Source organism: Rattus norvegicus, chromosome 1 (assembly GCF_036323735.1).
Source record: "Rattus norvegicus strain BN/NHsdMcwi chromosome 1, GRCr8, whole genome shotgun sequence".
NCBI lineage: Eukaryota > Metazoa > Chordata > Mammalia > Rodentia > Muridae > Rattus > Rattus norvegicus.
In genome coordinates, this window is record NC_086019.1 from 257,823,054 (window position 1) to 257,840,840 (window position 17,787).

The 17,787-nt window shown below is 38.1% G+C and overlaps 1 long non-coding RNA gene across 1 annotated transcript; it reads right to left on the reverse strand.

Annotated features, from left to right (window-relative positions):
- Window positions 1–2,201: 2,201 nt before the first annotated feature.
- LOC134485244 (uncharacterized) lies at window positions 2,202–17,249 on the reverse strand. The gene is made up of 3 exons (XR_010063284.1): window positions 17,035–17,249; window positions 4,604–4,771; window positions 2,202–2,726 (listed from the first exon to the last, which is right to left on the reverse strand). It is a non-coding gene; the product is annotated as an uncharacterized LOC134485244 (long non-coding RNA).
- Window positions 17,250–17,787: the final 538 nt, after the last annotated feature.

Genomic DNA, 17,787 nt, shown 5'->3' on the forward strand with positions numbered 1-17,787 from the left:
TAGATTTTTAAGGGTTCAATGAAATGCTGTTAACTGCATTTACAGGGTTGCATAACAGATCTCTGGAACTTATTCCTCTTGCATTACCCAAACATCATATACCTTTGATTAGCAATCCTCATTTCCCCCTCCTCCCTGCCTCTGGAAGCCATCATTTTGTTCTTTGCCTCTTTGAGTTCAGTTATTTTAGATACTTCATTTAAGCTTAATTATGCAGTAATTTTGTATAATTAGAGAAGAAGGCTGCCCATAGAAATGTACCACCATCCACATTGAAAGCTTAGAAATATACATTTTCTCTATCATTTATCCTTAACTATAGAGAAAGGAATCCAAACACCCATGCTATCCTTTTCAGTTTTCTACTTAAATGATCAATGTAACCTTATGACTTCTATTTTTAGTCCTTTTGGTTTTAACTTTTATAATACTTTTATGTTTTTTAAACCTGTTGTGTGTCTCTCCAAGTCAAGGTCTTGTGATTTTTGCAAATTATACAATTTGCATAGTATATGATATGTATACCAACAACAAGAACCCAACAAATACTTGTATGCTCATAAGTAAGTGACTTACTTATTATCTGGCAAAATGGTTAGCAAATGAATTTTAGAAAAAATAAACTATTTTGTTAGTGTGATTGTGACCTATCTATCATGTCTATCATCTATCTATCTATACATGTAGATCTAGATCTAGAGATAGAAATAAGAGAGGGAGAGAGAAAGGGAGAGAGAGAGAGAGAGAGAGAGAGAGAGAGAGAGAGAGAGAGAGAGAAGTGTGTGAAGTGTAAAAAGAAAAGGGTGAGCATGTGCCACAGCGTGGTTGTGGAGAACATTTTGGAATTTGCTTTTTTCTTTCTTTCTTTCTTTCTGGCAAACACTATAGCCTACTGTCTCAACTCCCTGGTCCTCCTAGCACATATTGAACAATATTCCTAATCTATGTTTACTTATATTTTATGTCTATATGAATTATAGTGGTAAAATAAATATGTTAACCCCAATATGTAAGAGAATCATCTAATCATATATCTGCTGATATCTCTCCTGTGGGAGTAGCTGAGTAGGTAAATATATTAGTGGGATCTGTGCTGGAAAAATCAATAGGTTATAACTTTATCCCATTATTGGTGTGTAGGGATTGCAAAGATGAGAATTGTATTGAGGTCCTAACTGGACTAGCTAATAAACTGGGGTACTTAGAAAGGATAGGTAGAGAGGCTCCAAGGCAAAGAAAGTCTAAGGAAAAGGGTATTTGAATATTAGACCTTTAACAGGTAAGTTAGAATGCAGAATATTCCCTTCCTTTGATCTGTAGATTCTTATGCATTCATGTGAAGCAAACATAGTCATGCTCAGTTCAGTGATTAATGCCTGTAGTCATCGATGTACCAGTCAGCCTGATATGAATATCATGCATCCTTCACATGTGTTAAAACATCAATTCAGGCAAACACTGCAACCCATAAATAGGGACACACATCCACATCTATTTAAAAACCCTTAGAACAGTAGCAGAAAAATAAATATCTTAAGAAATATTTTAAAGTATGATACCTAAACAATTATTCCATGTTAATTTAAAAAATAAACAAAAATAGGTATCTTATGACTGATTTGGATGGTGACATCTCTGAAGTTCTTAGTTTGCCTACTTCTGAGTAGACCTGGTTACTACCTAACAGACTCCCAAGAAATAGTGGAAAAAATTTATTTATCTGTGACAAGAATAGGACTGGCTGTCATTGAATGGTGTATCTAGAGGCTAAAATATACTTGAACTGAATTGAATAGCTTTCTTGTAGGAGTTGTGCTCTCTAGGTTTGTCTCCCTTCATTTATGTCCTATTAGTTTAACATATGTAACTTTCTCAGCCTCTTTGAACACTGGTGTTTCTGTGTCATAAAGCTCTGTGGTGACCTGCCTTTACGTGAACTTTTCACCAGGTCACCCAGAACTACTAGCAATGGAGAACATAAATAGCAACTAGAATTCAAAGAGGTAGGATGAAGGATGTGATGCATCCTTTAATAAACAAAATGCAACGAAATTCACTCTAACTAAAAATATATTTTTCTCTGATACAGTACATCCCAACCTGTTCCCCTTCTCTACCAGATCTGTTCCCACTCCATTTTCTCTTCAAAAAAAAAAATAGCAGGCCTCCGAGAGACAACAACCAAACAGGACAAAACAAGATACAATAAGACAAGACAAACCCCTTTATATTGCAGCTGGACAAGTCAATCCAATGGGAGGCAATCAAGAGAGTCAGAGATAATACTCACTCCCACTCTTAAGAGTAACACAAGACCACCAAGCTAACAGCCATAACATATAAGGAGAGGCCCTTTATGGTGCAGACCCTTGCAGGTCTCTTGTTTGCCACTCAGTCTCTGTGAGCCAAAGTGATCCTTGGTTCCATGGACCATCTTCTCCTGGTTTCCTTCTTCCTTCTGACTCCTACAATCGTTCCTCTCTTTCTCCCATGGGGTTCCCAGATCTCCAAGGAGAGGGACCGGTTGGAGACCTCCAGTTTAGGTACAAGATCTGAATGTGGATCTCTGCGTCTTGCTTCCATCTGCTGTCAGAGGAAACCACTCTGATGATGACTGGACATGGTGACAAATTATGAGGAACCGGATACATTTCAAAGTGTCAAAGAGTTGTACCAGATGCTGCTGTCTTGAGGACCCAAGGGTATATTTCCACATTCAGGATCTTCTTTCAAGGGGGGAATAAAAGCCCAGACTAAGACCTGAGGTGAAACTATGTGCATAATCTGTATTGATTAATATTCATAACTGACCCTTTAATTATAGAATATAACAATGGTCACTGAGTTTCTACCATGTTGGCTTCTTGTTTGAAGGAGCAACAGAAGGAAGAGGAGGAGCAGCGACCATATTTACTTCATTAAAGTCAACCAATATTTAAAAGCATACTGGATCATGTAGAATGCTTCATACGTAGTTTTAATTAAGACCATGTGGCGTTAAATCTAAATACCCCATAAACAACCTTGCTTTACCCTAAGGAAGGACAATAAAGATGCCACATCATAGGGTAGGTTGTGGCTTAATTCCTGATTTCTAACTCACTACCCTCACCATCAAATTTGGCAACAGTGAAAGGTTTCTGAATATACAGTGAGCAAAACTTAAGGCAAAGGCTGACTGAGTGATGAACATAATGTGTTTCTGGTATTGTTTGTCCCTGTTACATCTTGTGATCTCACTGAAGTCTTGGTTCTAAACACAACATGGATATTTTACAGTGCATATTCTGTCCTCCCATGGGATGACAGTGCATGCTCCAAAAGCACCTTGACTCAGACTCCAGACGTGTGTTAAGTTTTTCTGTTTACAAAGTTTTATGCTCTATAATATTTAATTGTAAGAAACATGGATGCTTAATACTGTCATTAATCAATATTTATCAAATTTGTATATTTCCTGGATTACCTTGTTACAATGTTTGATTTAGGAAATACTGTTTGAGTCACTTAATTGAATTTCATAGAAAATCAATAGGTGAATTTTGGTTTAATATTATGGCAGAATATCCTGAATATTATAGAAATTATTCTAAACATATGTATGTCATTTTATTTTATTGATATTTTATGTGTGTATATGTGCATATGGACATGTGTGCATATGTGTTGTAAGTGCATGTGTGTGTGTGTGTGTGTGTGTGTATGAGTGTGCATGCATGTTTCTATAGTATTGGGGCTCCCCAGATTAATCTCTCAGCTGTTGCTACTCACCAGCTGTCCAAATAGTGTTATTGGTGCAGTGTCTTTCACTAAAATTGGTGTTCACATACGAGGCTTGACTGTCTAGTCTGTAACCCTATAGGATCTGCCTACCCAGTAATAATATTACAAACATGTTCTATTACATCTGGCTTTTCCCTTGAATGCCTAATATTGAGCTCAGATCCCCATGCTTGTGACATAAATGAACTGACTCATCATCTTAGACCTTTTTCTGAAAATGCATTCATGTGAATCAGAATTTTCAGTATTAAAAAGTGCAAAATCAAAATATTGATAAAATCTGGAAAAATGGTAAAATTCATATCCCAGTATCAAATATTCATTCAAAATATTGTTCAAAATAAACAATCCCACCCGACTCATTAGTATGTGCGTTTGAATTTGTCTTTAATAAATGCTAAAATTATGTGAATACTAGACATTTGCCTTAAATTAAATTTTATTATGGTTTGTTTTTAGTAAATGTTTTATTTGTATATCTGTTTTGTGTGACAATATACCTAAGCCATGTAAAAATTTTGTAAGACTTTACACTAAAGGCTCCAAGAGGAACCAGTCGAATGAGAGGACCTGTGTGCTTGCTGGTATCCCTACACATTCTCCAAGGCATTGAATGCTTAATGAGTAGTGAAGCTCTGAGTGACAGCAAACAATGACATGTGACACAATCTGCCTCTATAGAAGCCAAAGCTTACCACCAAGTTTCTTTCTTTGCTTCCTTTTACTTGGTTTACTTTTCACTTGGTTTTACTTGAGACAAACTGTGGTTTGTTTCACTCATAGCCAAATTCTCTAGATCATATGTTCTCTACATATCTACCTTCTAAAACGTGCTCTTCAACATGTTTTGAGGCGGTCCATGCATCTTCTCACCCTCAACTACTTGCCTGTAAGAGGTCATATTTTCTCCACATGTCCCAAGTTAAAAAAGGAATGTCTTTACATTTTGAATGGAGAAGCAGAAATACAGCACCTTTTACTACTGAACCTGCATAAAAGAAATATACATCATGTAGAGTAATGCATTCCTTTCTCAATAATTTTCATTGTGGAAAATGGTCACTTAAAATAGATTAACTCAACTAAATTAAATTGTGAAAAGACTGCCACTTTGTGTATTTTGGCTAAGATCAACTGATGGATGACAGCACTGATATCTGTTACAGACTCGGCTATGTAGTCTAAAGAATTTTACCTGCACACTTGTATCTTCAAGCGATGCCTCTGGGGGATAAGATTTTACCTCTAATCCACATGTTATTAATGTTCAAACCTGGAAATATTAAAGTCCTAGTTGGTACCAGATATCATGAGGTGAGTGACGGTTGAAAATCTTTATAGAAGAATCTTTATTGGAGTTCAGCATTAACGCATGCAAAACATAGCACTTAGCATAGTTCTGTAAACATATTCTGAACCATTTTGGGAAAATAATTCCTGACATGATATAGTCTGTTCTGTGTCTAGAAGGCATGCCTTTAGAGATAACAAAAGAGCCTGAGGCAGGGAAGAATTTGGGGTTGCTGATTCATTTTATCAAAGGCAGCTAATAGTTACCATGGAAATTCAAGATAAAATGTAGTTTCTTAGACAACTTCTGCCATTCGAGGTCCACAGTTTGAGAAAGTATCTTGGAACAAAGATAATTTTGTAATTCTTGTGCTTTGATCAGGTAGCCTAAATCTAGAGATTCCTTTGTCTCAGACACAGATGGATGAAGACAGATAATGGTATAGAATCATGTATACAAGGCTCACCCTGAGCTTGAATTTACCCACAATCCTCATCTAAACCAAAGAACCAATGCACATATCCAAACGTGTTGAATTTTCTTGATTTCCAATTTGTCAGGTAACCATGATTTTGTGAATATTTTCTAGGCTTTTCACTGCTCTTCCCTTGTATGCTGCTTTTGTCAGTGTTTCTATTTCAAACGAATTCGCTGATTTCTGATAACCATACAGAATTGAGCGCTCTCTCTCTCTCTCTCTCTCTCTCTCTCTCTCTCTCTCTCTCTCTCTCTCTCTCTCTCTGTATGTGTGTGTGTGTGTGTGATTTCCTTTTACTTGTTACTAACATGACTGCGTTCAGTAGGGCGTGAAGGCTTGTCAGGCAGTGTTTAACTGCATCAAATGAGGCAAGGTCTTCACCTGAGGCTGTGCTTAGTCATTTTATATCACCATTGTCTACTGCCATCTTTCTGAAAGGTTCCTTCACTTTTCTTAGGCCAAAATGTTCCTTCTTTAAGTTCTCAGACCAGTCATAAAATCCTACAAGGGCCCATATTTGATCTTTTCTGTAATAAGTGATATGCCCCCCTTTCTTTTACATCAAGCCCCAACAAAAAATTTGTTACATCCTACTATTATGGCTTACTCATCCATATTTTCCATTTAAACTTTCAAAGACATTTAGATATCTCTTTAGATGCCTGGGTCCTCAAGTGCCTATTCAGGAACCACTGAGTAAATATCCAACAAAATTTAAGTCAGAAAGTTAATAGATGGATGGATGCTCTTTGACCCAAGCTACTCTGAACCATCAGAACATGATCAAAAGCTATAAGCAATAGCTTACTTTGTTACCCATAGTTTAGAATGAGCTTTAATGTGTTTGTGGATTCTCTGACTTTCTGGATACTAGATCTTGCCTGCTATTTGGACTTTCTTGTCTTCATACATCTTTTGGACTCACCTTTATTTACGCACAAGGATCTTGTTGGTCAATGAAATTCTCAGTTATGTTCAGTCTAAGGCCCATAGAGCATACTTGGATTTTGCAAGCAATTTCTTTACTGGGGAAAAGTGTGTACTCAATTCTAAATTCTTTGATGTTCTATTTTCACATATTAAAGTAAATATTCATGGGTTTAGTTTTATAAGTCTTTGTTCAGGATATATTCTATGATTCATAGTATATTAATACTATGATTCACACAATATAAATGGCTGATGAATATAATCAGCCATCTATATTGTGTGAATCATAGTATTATGAGTATATGTCCCTGAACTGAAGAGATGGTTCAGAGGTTAAGAATGACTTGTAGCTTTTGCATTAGACTTGATTGTAGCTTTGAACACTAACACTGGGACGTTCACAAACTCTTGCAATTTTAGCTCCAAGGAATCAGCCTCTTTTTTGGGCCTCCATGGGCACATGAAATCATATGTAATAAACACATGTAGGCAAAATACATACATACTCATAAAATAGAGAATATGTCCTCATCTGAATGAAATATATTTCATGTTCAATATGTGGCAAATCTATGCAATGCTTACTAGTTGTTTCATGAAACTTTTCTGTTCATTAATTTTTTAATTTTTTCTTTTGACTTTTCCTATATTTTTATTAACTGTATTCTTTGACATTTCATAAATGTTAATCTATATAATATAGATTTTGCTACATACTTATACATACACAAACACAAGTATATATGCATAATATAAAAAACTCAACAATAAAGACATTTTGAGGTAGTAGGAAATAAAGTTTATGATGTGCATGTCTCAATCTTATATGAAATAATCTACATAGAAGATAAAACTATGGTATTTAATCTAGAGTTGCAAATTGTCTTATTATCTCCTTTTTATACTTTAAGCATTTGATTGTCTAGCATTCACTTAGTTGAGGGACATTCATTATTCAAGTACAAAATTATAATGTTTAACTATTTATTGTTATAGATTTCCTTTCCTGTGTCCCTGACAAAACTTCCAATGATTTGTTGGAGTCAAAATACATGTTAGATGCCAAAGTCAAAACTAGATTATTAACTAATGGATATTTTATTTGCCTCCTGCAAAGAATAAAGAAAATAAAGCTAGGAGTACAACAAGGGTCATTTCAGTTAAGATTTGTACTCTTTTGCGTGAGTCATTTCTTTGCCTTTGAAAACAATTCTTTAAGTGAATATTAGAGTGTTTTGGCCACTGATGCTTGAACAAAGTTAATGAGAATGAGACACCATGTTCAGCAACTTTTGTCTGGGAATAGAGAGAATTAGGACACTAAGGATGATGTTTAGAACAAAAAGCTAGGCAGCTAGAGAGATGAGCCAATATTAAAGCTATTGCTGCTTGTCTGCTGGGAACAGACACCATGACCAAGGCAACTCTTATAAGGACAGCATTTAATTGGGGTTGGCTTACACGCTCAGAGGTTCCGTCCATTATCATCAAGGCAGGAATATGGCAGCATCCAGGCAGGCATGGTGCAGGAGGAGCTGAGAGTTCTACATCTTCGTCTGAAGGCTGCTAGTGAAAGACTGGCTTCCAGGCAGCTAAGATGAAGGTCTTATAACCCACACCCACAGTGACACACCCACTCCAACAAGGCCACACCTACTCCAACATGACCACACCTTCCAATCGTGCCATTCCCAGGGTCGATCATATGCAAACCATCACACTATGAACTCAAGTTCGTTTCCCCAGCACCCACCTCAGGGTGCAGGTGACCACATGTGTTTCTAGCTCCAGGGAATCTGAGGAAATCTGAAAATTTCATCTGATATTGATGGGCAACTACAAAGAAACATATGTGTGCAAGCGTGTGGAAACACACACTCACTCACAATAAACAAACAAACAAATGAACAAAAGTAACATCTTTTTTTAAAGCTTGGAGATCAATTTTAGGAGATATTGTAACTGGTGAAGTAACTGAGAAAGAAAGCAATAGCCCTTATTAGAACAGTACAAATGATGCCTTTCACAACGCTCCGAGCTTCTATTTCCAGTATTTTCTTTTATACTTGGTTCTTTTAATTGCACCTAAGAGATTATACAAATTATTTCAAATTACAGTGGTTGGTTGTTTAATAATGGACAATCAAGTATTTAATCAGAATTTTCTATGGTTTAGAAGCTATGGTATTGACCTGTTACACCCATTCTAAGGTGGAAATCAAATTAAACTAATTTCCACTTCACATACATAAAAAATTTAATACTAAGGAAGTTAAGTTCCATGTACAGGGTGGAATATAATTAGTGAATATTGAATCCAGGAATTGCATGCAGAAAGTTTGTCTCTAAAGCTCACACAAGCTTGCTTTATTTAAACTAATCCCTCTCACTGCTGGTAATTCAAATCATTGAGCTTCATCTCCAACTGGAAGATAGGTCATATGCAGTCTACTAAACCTAAATTGTTAGGTTTTAAAATTATTTTTATTAGGATGAAATTAATATTATCTGGTTAGTATTATTTGTATTCTGATGAAGTTTTGCTGAATAGTCTTCAAGTTTGAAGTCCTAGAAAAATGGAACTTAAAGCATTTATGAACATTATTGGTTCTGAGTAGTTCATAACCAGTTTTACATGCTTCAATGGTACTCTGAAAGCCAATCAAAATTATTGAATTCAGAAACAAAATTGTGTATAATGTATATTGGAAATAACTGTGTCAATTCTTTAATGTGATTGAGCTGAAAAATACATGTGAAATTGAATGCTATCATTTCATAATAAGATTCTATTAATGTTTACAGAGAGGTGGTTATGTCACATATATATATGGTTATTGGCAAATTTTCTTCTATCAGTACCTTGTTTAAACAACTTACATATTGGATCTGTGCTGATAAATTCTAAAAAATATTTAAATATATTAACCTGGAAAAGAGAAGCCAAAAATGTCCAGATGAAGTTTAGTGATGTTATCTGAGTATTTTTTGTATAAGCAGATATAGGAATCTATGTTTTGGCTCTAAATGTGCATAAATGTGTCAGTGTATTACAGGGACTAACAGTTTTGGAGGTTGTGGGAGATGGTCCTTTTTCTTATTGTTACCTTTGTATCATTTCTTGGTAAAACTAGGAAAGGAAGCCCTCACTTGGGATTTAAGGTTCTATGTGAAAATGGAGGAATTTAGGGTTTGTTAAGGTTCATTCATTCAAAGCTACTTCCTCTTTGTCAAAAGAATAGAAAATAAATTATTTTTCAGGCACTAAGTGGAGACTTGACACTGTGATCTACCCAAATATTACATGCTATTATCTCCTCCATAATTCACTTCTTATGGTCTCTAGGTTGCATCTTGGGTATTTTGTACTTCTTTGGCTAATACCCACTTAGCAATGTCTGAGTTACCTCACTCAGTATGATATTTTCTAGTTCCAACCATTTGCCTACAAAATTCATGATGTCCTTGTTTTTCACAGCTTAATAGTTTCCATTGTGTAAATGAATCACATTTTCTGTATCCTTTCTTCTGTTGAGGGACATCTGGGTTGTTTCCAGCTTCTGGGTATTACAAATTAGGTTTCTGTGAACACAGTGGAGCTCCCTTCCTTGTGGTATGGTGGGGTATCTTTTGGGTGTATGCCCAAGAGTGCTGTAGCTGGATCTTTAGGTAAAACTATTTCCAGTTTTCTGAGGAACTGCCAGATTGATTTCCAGGGTATGAGTTGGCAATCCCATCAGCAATCAGCCTGTGTTTTTGATCTTAAACATTCTGATTGTTGTGAGGTAGAATCTCAGGATCCTTTTGATTTGCATTCCTCTGATGACTTAGGACTTCCAACATTTCTTTTTCTAATGCATATTTTATTTATTTACATTTTAATGTTATCCCCTTTTCTAGTTTCCCCTCCAAAAACCTCCTATCCCATCCTTCCTCCCCCTGCTTCCCCACCCACCCACCCAACCACCCACTCACACCTATAAGTGCTTCATAGCCATTCGAGATTCTTCTGTTGTGAATTCTCTGTTTAGTCCTGTACTATATTTTTTAATCGAGTTATTCGGGTGTTTTGAGGCTAACTTCTTGAGTTCTTTATATATTTTGGATATTAGCCCCCTGTTGCATGTAGAATAGGTGAAGATTTTTTCCAAATCTGTATGTGGCCGATTTGTTCTATTGACTGTTTCTTTTTCCTTGCCTTTTTCAGTTTCATGAGGTCCCATTTATCAATTTCTGGTCTTAAAGCTTGAGCCACTGGTCTTCTGTTCAGGAAATTTTCCCCTATGCCAATGAATTCGAGGCTCTTTCCCACTTTCTCTTCTACCAGTTTCAGTGTATCTGGTTTTATGTGGAGGTCCTTGATCCACTTCAATTTGAGCTTTGTGCAAGGTGATAAGTATCTATCTATTTTCATTCCCCTACATACAGATCGCCAGTTAGATCGGCACTATTTATTGAAGATGCTTCCCCCCACATATGTTTTTTCTGTCTTTGTTAAAGATCAAGTGTCCATAGGTGTATGGGCTTACTTCTGGGTCTCCAATTCTATTCCACTGATCATCAGTCTGTCTCTGTAGCAATACTTTGCATCCTACAGACTATAAGAAGAATAAAAAGCAGAAATGCCCAAGTGAGGAGGCTTCAGTCCCACTTAGAAGGGGGAAGGCAATAATCACTGGAGGCAGAGGGAGGAGGGACCTGAGTGGGAGAGGGGAGGAGGAAGTGAAAAGGAGAAAGGATCAGATATGGGGAGGAGGGGACAGGAGAGAAGCCCAGAGGTCCAAGGGAATGAATGGAAATAAGCAGCCCCAGGGAGTGGGAAGTGGGGGGACCCTCTAGAAAGTATCAGAAACCCAGAGGTGAGACACCCTCAGGACTCAGTGGGGGTGACCTTAGCCAAAATGCCCAACATTGTGGAATGGGAACTTGAAGAGTCCACTCCAGTAGACAGATGGGACCTCAAGTGGAGGGACAAGGTTATTAACCCACAGTCAAAATGTCTGACCCAGAATTGTTCCTGTCTAAAAGAACTGCAAGGACAAAAATGGAGAAGACACTGAAAGATAGGAGGTCTAATGACTGGCCCATCTTGGATTTCATCTCATCAGGCACACCAAGGCTGTCAGTACTTACAAATGTACTGGCATGGCTGTCACATGAGAGTCCCTACCAGCAACTGAATGAGACAGAAGCAGATGCTTACACCCAACTGTTAGACTCAAGTCGGGACCCCTATGGTTGAATTAGAGGAAGTATTGAAGAAGCTGAAAGGGAAAGTGACCTATAGAAAGACCAGCAGTCTCAACTACCCCAGACCCCAACGAGCTCTCAGAGACTGAGCCAACAACCAGGAGCTTACAGTGTCTGGTCTGAGGCCCCTAGCACATATGTAGCAGAGGTCTATTAGGTCTAGCCTCAGTGGGAGAAGATGGACTTAATCCAAGAGAAACCTGATGTCCAAGGGAAGGGGGAGGGTTTTCGAGGTGGGGGTGAGTACCCTCTCAGAGGCAAGGGGGAGGAGGAATGGGATGAGGAACTGTGGGAGGGGGGCCAAGTTGGGACAACCACTGGAATGTAGATAAATAAAAATAATAATAGTTAATTCACTGGGACTGTCAATCAGTTGGTCAGAAATCTACTCTCACAAAATTTGATTAATTTGAAGTGGAGAATGGAGGACTACTTATTCTCTTAATGAAATAATTTTCTTGTCTTTGCCCAGAATCCTCTGCTTTGATGCATCTACTTGAGGGGCTCCCAACATGTAGCACTGATTGGCTTGCTCACTTCATTGAGTTCTTGCTTAAAAGCATCATTTTTCTGTTTCTTCTTCCTGTCTCTACTTCTTTCTGATTGTGGTGAAACTCTAAGTGTGCTCACTTGGTGCTTTGAACTTTGTTTCTCTGCATTCCTCTCCTCTCCCACTAGCAGCTTTTGCTGATCTCAACTGCTGAATCAGGCTACTTTCCTGAAGACATGATTTTCATTTTCTTTTTTCTTTTCTTTTATTGGATATTTTCTTTATATCCCCATTCCCGGTATCCACTGTGGAAACCTCCCATTCCATCCCCCCATCACCTGCCTCCGTGGGAGTGCTCCCTCACCCACCTCCCCGCCTTAGCATTCCCCTACACCGGGGTATCTAGCCTTCTCAGGACCAAGGGTCTCTCCTCCCATTGATGCCCAACAAGGCCATCGTCTGCTACATACATATGCAGCTGGAGCCATTGGTTGCTCCATGTGCACTCATTGGCTGGTGGTTTAGTTCCTGGGAGGCCTGGCAGTCTGGTGCGTTGATATTGTTCTTCTTCCTATGGGGTTGCAAACCCCTCAGCTACCTCAGTCCTTTCTCTAACTCCTCCATTGGGAATCCTGTTCTTAGTCCAATGGTTGGCTGCAAGCATCCGCCTCTGTGTTTGTCAGGCTCTGGCAGAGTCTCTCAGGAGACAGCTATATCAAGCTCCCTCCCTTCAGCATGCACCTCTCGGCATTCCCAATAGTGACTGGGTTTGATGACTGCATGTGGGATGGATCCCCGTGTGTGGCAGTCTCTGGATGGCCTTTCCTTCAGTCTCTGCTCCACACTTTGTCTCCATATTTCCTCCTGTGAGTATTTTGTTACCCCGTCTAAGAAGCACTGAGGCGTCCACACTTTGCTCTTGACTTTCTCTTCTTTCTGCTCCATCTCCCTCCACCAGGCAACTGGCAGGATTTACAGCTCGATTGCCTTGTTGCCCTGTTAAATTTATCTCAAACTCTAATAATATTGTTATTATTTTACTTTCTTCAGTCCACTTAAAATTATTTTATTTTCAAGAATTAATAACCTTAAAAGAGAGCCTGAAGTTTCTCTAGTAATATTGTAGGTGACATATTCTGGAGGAATATTCTTATGGAAGGATTTGGTTCCTTCCTTAAGATTTAATCCGTGTGGTACTTACTACCAGCCACCTGGCTAGGAAAACTCTTCACCTAAAGCCATGCTAAAGAGATGGGAGGAATAATTATCTCATTAATGAGATTACATAATTATCAGCCATACATACTCTGGACCTGTGCATTGATTATAGAGCCTCTAGCACGTAGCACACGTGGGAGGCCCAAGTTTCTGAGTAACCCTGGAAAGCATAACTTTTCTTTTTCTATCTCCTTTCCTTACTAATCAAAGCACGGGCACGCTTCCCCTGAGAGTCTAGGTTTACTGACTCATGCTCTGAAGTCCCAGGCCCTTGCTATCCCACAACCCTATCTTCTGTCCCGCAGCCAATTCTGTGCAGTATAGCTGCTTTCTTACCCTCATTGCTGAGCCTGGGTGTGTCTTTCTTTTCCTTTTTTCCATCTCTCTTTTCTAGACTGCTGGAGAGATTTTATGGTTTGTGTGCTCTGCTGTTTTTCTCCCAAACACCAATAAAAATTTTCCCCGAATACATTTCCAAGTCCTCTCATTAATAAGACTTAGAAACAAAGGGAGGAACAGTAGTTTCCCTGCTAACTCTGAGGCTGGCCTTGAATTTCTGATCTTCCTTTCTCTATCTTCTGAGTGTTGGAATCACAGGTATGAAGCACACTGCAACCTTGGTATTCAGATACAAAACTTAAGAGTTGAGTTCTGAATTTTTACCTAGAAATCCTGATGGAATTTTTGGTGCTGTTGTAATGAGTCTACAGATCGATTTGAAATAAAACCTATTTGTTAATAGTGGTTCCGTCACATTCTTTCATATCTGTTATATGGTTTTTATACCATAACCATAAAAAAGATCTCACAAGGTCAGTGTGGTGGTTTCTACCTGTAATCTTAGCACTTCAGAGACTAAGGTTGTAGGATCACAAAGAATTTCAACAAACATTTTCAACATGATTCTATTTACCCGCCTTGTTTATTCTTCCCTAAAACATCTCGACCGCAGCTCCCTACCTCCCCCACCTCCCAGCTCCCTCATTTCCCCAATTCCCCAGATCCACTGTTTCTCCATTTCCATTCAGTTATCCCTTCCCTTCTACCCTCCACACCCTCACCTGTTCCCATCCCTGCTCTCCATTAAAGTCATGGACTCTGTCCACCAATTGTTACTGTAGTCATTCATTCAATTATTTATATATTTGTATTGGTTAATACACACATATTCCTAGCCATAACATATTGGTGTTATATAGCATTGCTTGTATGTATGATGTCAGAATCAACCACCGGGAACTAGACAACCGAGAGGTATGCTCTTCCCTGGGGAGGACCACCTCTCTCACTCCCAGCTTTACTCAGTTTCTCATGCTCTTTTTGTGTAGACTTGAGGGTCTATGCACTTTCCTCCTTCCGGTTTGGCACATTGGCTGGGGTCCTTGCTCAGCTCATAATTGTGCAGACATGTTGGGTGAGACTTTAAGGTATAATATCTGATGTTACAAGAAGATACAATCTCACAGCAAATTCCTTGATCTTTTTGCTATTATATTTCTACTCCTCTCCAACAGTGTTCCCTGAGTCTCAGGTATGGGAGCGTTGTGTAGGTCTATCCACTGGAATGGGCTCCACAATGCCCTACAATGTGATTTTCTTGATTCTAATAGTTCATCCATGAGTTTATTTGGATTTTAGTACACATAGTCTTACTTATGAATCCTGGAAGAATTCTATCTTCCTTCCCAATTTATATACAGTGTATTTTTTTAATTGAACTAGTGTTCAATGTAAAGTCTTGAGTATAATTTTTTTTCTTTTCTTTTTTTCAGAGCTGGGGACCAAACCCAGGGCCTTGAGCACAAGCGCTCTACCACTGAGCTAAATCCCCAACCCCTTGAGTATAAATTTAAATTAAGGTGGTCATATTATAGTAACTGTCTTTATTCAATTAGTTTCCACACAACAAAGATATTCAATATTTAGCTATTGACTTTTTATATTCTTATATATAGCATTTCCTAGATTGCTGACTTCTTAATCATAACTGTTTAAAGCTGTAATTTATTAAGTTGAGAAAATCCCATGATTTACATGACACATTAATGAGCAGTGTTTGAATTTTTCAAATACGTCATTTGCATATATTAGAACAATCATGTGATTTTTTTTTCCCTTTTAACTTTATTCTTGAAGTAAATTATACAAGTTGATTGTTCAAGGGCCAAATAAATTTGCAATCCTGGTGTAAGAATCACCTTGTAATAACTTTGTGCATTTTTTATTTATTTCAGTATTTTGTTAAGCATTTCTCTTTTGGCAGCAGAATTGCTTTATTAAACATGTTAGAAAATATTGCCTCCTTAACTAGCACAATTCCTCTGTCAGAAAAGTTCTTGGCAGTGAGAATTATTTGTACATCTGGGAATCTTTCAATTGCAGACCCCATGGATTAATCCCCAAGCTCACTGGACTGCCAGTGGGCCTTAATCTTGACTCTCTTGCTCTTGTCCAATATCTGAAAGCATTAGGCTTTGGATGCCTTAAAGAAAATCATGACCTTTGGATGAATGTTTTGCATCTCAGAGGTTGTTCGGTTATTGAATTCCTGAGTTTCAGAATACTTTTGATTTGATTTTAATTTTTTTGTTTATTCAGATGTTTTTTTAATCAACTTTTTAGAGTTTCGCACAATTTATTTTGATCACATTTAAGTCCTCCATATAGCTCTTCCCAAATCTTGTCCCACCTCACTATCCCCAACCTCCTATCCCTTTTCGTAAGTATTTAATAGCCCATCAACTTCAGTTTTGACACCAATATACTCCTGAAGTGGGCAATCCTTTGTATTATGTTTGACCTACCAGGAACAGCACCCTTAAAGAGAGTGTCTCCCTTCCCCAGAAGCCACCAACTGTCCACAGCTCTTCAGTTAGGTGTGGGAACTCACAGACCACATATTTGTAGCTCTTTGTCGAAATTCTCTCCGTCTTGTCACTTGGTTTTTGAAAATATTAATTAGGCTTGTTTAAAATTAGCCGATATTGCTGATCTTGGGATCCACCTCTGGTTCTATTCTGTCCTTGGCTTTTTACTTCATCTCAACCAATCGTGTTTTACAAGTGGGTGCTATGGCACAGAGTGGGGCATAATTTCTCACCAGTAAACAAATTACTCAGCACTTTGCCACGGTGGCGGGAGTCCACAAAGTCACTTCCCTTCCCTCTGGCTTTCTGTTAATTTTATGCTTGTGACAATGAAAAGACCTAAAGACTAGGAGGTTGGAGGGGAAGCATATACCTTCCTGTCATCTACCTACATCATCAGTATAATCGTGGCAAGGACTCTTTATTCTCAAGGATCCTTTGCTGATATTCCAGCAACTGACTCTCTTTTTAGCCTTTCAGACAGATACAGAAACAGTTTAGTGGGCCTGCTCAGAACATCCAGCACTAAGCAGAGAGCACAGGTTCTGAGAAGCCTACATCTTAGTTCCACCAGAATAGTCCTCCATGAACAGAGGTACCAGCAAGCAGCAAGCCCCTCTTGGTTTCTGGTGTGTCCTTCTTCCAAACATCGTTTAAATACTACCAGCCTTTTTCCTTCGTTGTCCAATGGTAAAGGAAATACTTTCGTCGGTTACTTTTGTTTTACCTTAGTGTTTGAATTTCACTCCTTTTTTAGTTCTCCAACTTCCATCGGGGGAAAAAATCTTCATATTCAGTTATTGATAGTGGTAGACATCACATAGTTTATTTTTCATAGCCTTAGTCTTACTGACATTTTGTGACGTCATTATTGGCTGACATTCTAAATTCTTTAGTTTGAAACACAATGATACGATGTATAAAATGGTCCCTGGAGGACTTTTGTTCAGAGAATTTCTTCAACCTGATCATGCTTTGAGCTGCTTCAAAGCTGGATTTAAGCTCTGGTGTACATCTCTTTAACATCTTCATTAACAAGACCACCTTTCAGCGCCTTGGTGGAATCTCATTTGTGAGCAGGAGCGCCGCCTTTTGGTTTGCGTCTGAACTTCATAAAATTTACCTGCAGACCTGTTGGATATGTTTTGTTTTGTTTTTATCAATCTGCCTTGGGGATAAATGTGCGGACCGATTTCCAGACTTCATCATGATGTTATGGAATATTCATTTCATAAATATTCCTTTATAAAAAAAGGTTAATTAAAACTTTCATCCGGCTGTTAGGTGTCCCTTCAAGCTGAATTGCTAAGTACGCAGAATGATTTAGAACCCAAGGTATCTGCCTCCAAGTTAAAGGGAGACACAAGAAAGGGATAAAAACACTAAAAACATTTGTTATAATAAATTACAATTGTGCATGGATTTATCATTGCCACAGCTTCAAATTATAATTCAAAAGGTGGCATTGAGACTCGAAGTG